The 5,000-nt window shown below is 37.8% G+C and overlaps 1 protein-coding gene across 5 annotated transcripts in view; it reads left to right on the top strand.

Annotated features, from left to right (window-relative positions):
- The window catches only part of LOC125027917 (CCR4-NOT transcription complex subunit 3-like), a 52,367-nt gene that overhangs the window by 622 nt on the left and 46,745 nt on the right, over positions 1-5,000 (top strand). The gene's annotated exons all lie outside the window — the stretch shown is intronic.

The following is a 5,000-nucleotide window of genomic DNA, read 5'->3' as shown; positions in this document are numbered from 1 at the left end:
TTCTCCCCTTCCTCTCTCCCTCCTCCTTCCCTTTCTTCTCGCCTCATACCGTCCGCCGCCTCATACCCGCACTCACACCTCACTCCAATACTCATTTCTTGTTCTTCACTGCCTCAACTCAACCTCCACCACACCTCTTACCCAATTTTTATGCCCCATACTTTCTGACTCAAACCTCATACCCTCTACTCATACTCCATCACATCTCTTAACCTCAACGCAACCCTCATACCCTCTTCTCATACTCCATCACATCTCTTAACCTCAACGCAACCCTCATACCCTCTACTCATACTCCATCACATCTCTTAACCTCAACGCAACCCTCATACCCTCTACTCATACTCCATCACATCTCTTAACCTCAACGCAACCCTCATACCCTCTACTCATACTCCATCACATCTCTTAACCTCAACGCAACCCTCATACCCTCTACTCATACTCCATCACATCTCTTAACCTCAACGCAACCCTCATACCCTCTACTCATACTCCATCACATCTCTTAACCTCAACGCAACCCTCATACCCTCTACTCATACTCCATCACATCTCTTAACCTCAACGCAACCCTCATACCCTCTACTCATACTCCATCACATCTCTTAACCTCAACGCAACCCTCATACCCTCTACTCATACTCCATCACATCTCTTAACCTCAACGCAACCCTCATACCCTCTACTCATACTCCATCACATCTCTTAACCTCAACGCAACCCTCATACCCTCTACTCATACTCCATCACATCTCTTAACCTCAACGCAACCCTCATACCCTCTACTCATACTCCATCACATCTCTTAACCTCAACGCAACCCTCATACCCTCTACTCATACTCCATCACATCTCTTAACCTCAACGCAACCCTCATACCCTCTACTCATACTCCATCACATCTCTTAACCTCAACGCAACCCTCATACCCTCTACTCATACTCCATCACATCTCTTAACCTCAACGCAACCCTCATACCCTCTACTCATACTCCATCACATCTCTTAACCTCAACGCAACCCTCATACCCTCTACTCATACTCCATCACATCTCTTAACCTCAACGCAACCCTCATACCCTCTACTCATACTCCATCACATCTCTTAACCTCAACGCAACCCTCATACCCTCTACTCATACTCCATCACATCTCTTAACCTCAACGCAACCCTCATACCCTCTACTCATACTCCATCACATCTCTTAACCTCAACGCAACCCTCATACCCTCTACTCATACTCCATCACATCTCTTAACCTCAACGCAACCCTCATACCCTCTACTCATACTCCATCACATCTCTTAACCTCAACGCAACCCTCATACCCTCTACTCATACTCCATCACATCTCTTAACCTCAACGCAACCCTCATACCCTCTACTCATACTCCATCACATCTCTTAACCTCAACGCAACCCTCATACCCTCTACTCATACTCCATCACATCTCTTAACCTCAACGCAACCCTCATACCCTCTACTCATACTCCATCACATCTCTTAACCTCAACGCAACCCTCATACCCTCTACTCATACTCCATCACATCTCTTAACCTCAACGCAACCCTCATACCCTCTACTCATACTCCATCACATCTCTTAACCTCAACGCAACCCTCATACCCTCTACTCATACTCCATCACATCTCTTAACCTCAACGCAACCCTCATACCCTCTACTCATACTCCATCACATCTCTTAACCTCAACGCAACCCTCATACCCTCTACTCATACTCCATCACATCTCTTAACCTCAACGCAACCCTCATACCCTCTACTCATACTCCATCACATCTCTTAACCTCAACGCAACCCTCATACCCTCTACTCATACTCCATCACATCTCTTAACCTCAACGCAACCCTCATACCCTCTACTCATACTCCATCACATCTCTTAACCTCAACGCAACCCTCATACCCTCTACTCATACTCCATCACATCTCTTAACCTCAACGCAACCCTCATACCCTCTACTCATACTCCATCACATCTCTTAACCTCAACGCAACCCTCATACCCTCTACTCATACTCCATCACATCTCTTAACCTCAACGCAACCCTCATACCCTCTACTCATACTCCATCACATCTCTTAACCTCAACGCAACCCTCATACCCTCTACTCATACTCCATCACATCTCTTAACCTCAACGCAACCCTCATACCCTCTACTCATACTCCATCACATCTCTTAACCTCAACGCAACCCTCATACCCTCTACTCATACTCCATCACATCTCTTAACCTCAACGCAACCCTCATACCCTCTACTCATACTCCATCACATCTCTTAACCTCAACGCAACCCTCATACCCTCTACTCATACTCCATCACATCTCTTAACCTCAACGCAACCCTCATACCCTCTACTCATACTCCATCACATCTCTTAACCTCAACGCAACCCTCATACCCTCTACTCATACTCCATCACATCTCTTAACCTCAACGCAACCCTCATACCCTCTACTCATACTCCATCACATCTCTTAACCTCAACGCAACCCTCATACCCTCTACTCATACTCCATCACATCTCTTAACCTCAACGCAACCCTCATACCCTCTACTCATACTCCATCACATCTCTTAACCTCAACGCAACCCTCATACCCTCTACTCATACTCCATCACATCTCTTAACCTCAACGCAACCCTCATACCCTCTACTCATACTCCATCACATCTCTTAACCTCAACGCAACCCTCATACCCTCTACTCATACTCCATCACATCTCTTAACCTCAACGCAACCCTCATACCCTCTACTCATACTCCATCACATCTCTTAACCTCAACGCAACCCTCATACCCTCTACTCATACTCCATCACATCTCTTAACCTCAACGCAACCCTCATACCCTCTACTCATACTCCATCACATCTCTTAACCTCAACGCAACCCTCATACCCTCTACTCATACTCCATCACATCTCTTAACCTCAACGCAACCCTCATACCCTCTACTCATACTCCATCACATCTCTTAACCTCAACGCAACCCTCATACCCTCTACTCATACTCCATCACATCTCTTAACCTATGAAATAGGTCACTGCATACCTTTCATATATTGAGTGATTATTATATTGTGATTTTATACCTGAGTGACAATGAATGACTGGCTATTCCTGTGGGACATGTTTAGATATTTAAAGTAAGGTTAGCTTTACAAACTGTTAATGGAAAATGATCCTTAGTTTCGTTGTTATTGACAAATGCACTGATGCAGAACAAATGGATATATAGGAAGGAATCTTTGGTTTGCATAAGAGTTAGTTATGATTGAAGCTCTGAAGACTCACTTTTTTTTTCTGATACACTTTGATATTGTAACTTAGATATTATTACTTGTTTTAGCAACCAGTGTAATGTTTTCCTTTCATAGCTGTTCTAAAAATCTTTAGTTTTGTCTTTAACTGCATTGATAGTAAATATAGATACAGTGTAAGCTTGCTCAGAACTAAAGTTAAAAAAAACTTTTCTTGATTGTCTTTTTTTTTTTTCTCTCTCTCTTAATTTATTGTTAATGTTGTTATTATGTTCGGGATCTTTTAGTATTATTTATGTTATTATTATTATTATTATTATTATTATTATTATTATTGTTATTATTATTATTATTATTATTATTATTATTATTATTATTATTATTATTATTATTATTATTTTTATTATTATTACTATTAGTAGTAGTAGTAGTTGTAGTTATGATAGTTGTAGTAGTAGTAGTTATGATAGTATTAGTAGTTGCAGTCTACTGTAGTTTCTTTAGTTGTGAAAGTAACAAAAACATGAATATGAGTAATGTGGATCATCGCAATGATGGCAGTATGAATGACTGCTTAATATAGTACTAGTAGTAATTGTGATTGTAGTAAGATGATGCTAATTATTATAGTAATGATAGTAACAAAGACATTGTTATTATTATATCTGTTGAAGATGACTGCAAGGCTGGAAATATTATCATCATTGATAATAAAAAATTATATTGGTAATAATGAAGAATTAGTATAGTGATGACACCTAATGATGATATTTATACTGGAGCTGCAAATTATAACCACAAAATGAAGTAATGGTTGTTATATATAACACATTCTTGTTATTCTTATATGTTCTTTAGATTAACATTTACATTCCTATGATTATTGTTCTTGTTATTGTTAGTTGAATAAAATAAGTTATTTCAAGTAATAGTATTGCTGTTATTCTCAGTACTGTTTATATCATGTCTCTATATTGCACCAAGTTTCCTTTCCCTACTACAAGGCTGCTGCTATTTAACCCAACTTGGTGTAAAAATGATATCATCATCGTTAATTCTAATTCTCATCGGGAGGCATTGCCTCTGTTTGTTCTGTCGTGGCGGAATTACATTGTTCTTTATGGCTGCATCACCTTTAGCATTATTAATGATAGTAATGATAATAGTGTTAATTATGATAGCAAAGATGAATAAGGCTAATACTCTTGGTTTTGTTATAAATTTTTGTTATCATGGATTCAATTGTAGTATGAGTTGTCATTATTAGTTTTATTATAATTGTTATTACTATTGCTATTTTTATTGTTACTTTTCTTGTTATTATTTTTTGTAGTTGTAATTATCGTTATTATTGTTGTTATTGTTGTTGTAATTTTTATTAGTATTATGATTACTATTTCATTATTATTATCAATATTATTATTATTATTGATATTATTATTATTATTATTATTATCAATATTATTATTATTATTGATATTTCATAATTTCTATTATTGTTCCTGCTGTTATTATCCTTGTTATCACTATCATTGGTGATATTAGCTATTTTGATTTTTGTAATTGTTTTTTTTTTATTATTTTTAGTAGTAGTAATAGTAGCATTATGATTGTTGTTATTGTTATTTTTCTTATCATCAGCATCATTTGTTATTATTAATATCTATTGATATTATTAATATCTTTATTGATATTATTCATTTTTT

This window comes from Penaeus chinensis, chromosome 8 (genome assembly GCF_019202785.1).
Source record: "Penaeus chinensis breed Huanghai No. 1 chromosome 8, ASM1920278v2, whole genome shotgun sequence".
Taxonomy (NCBI): Eukaryota; Metazoa; Arthropoda; class Malacostraca; order Decapoda; family Penaeidae; genus Penaeus; species Penaeus chinensis.
This window is presented reverse-complemented; position numbering and strand designations above follow the sequence as displayed.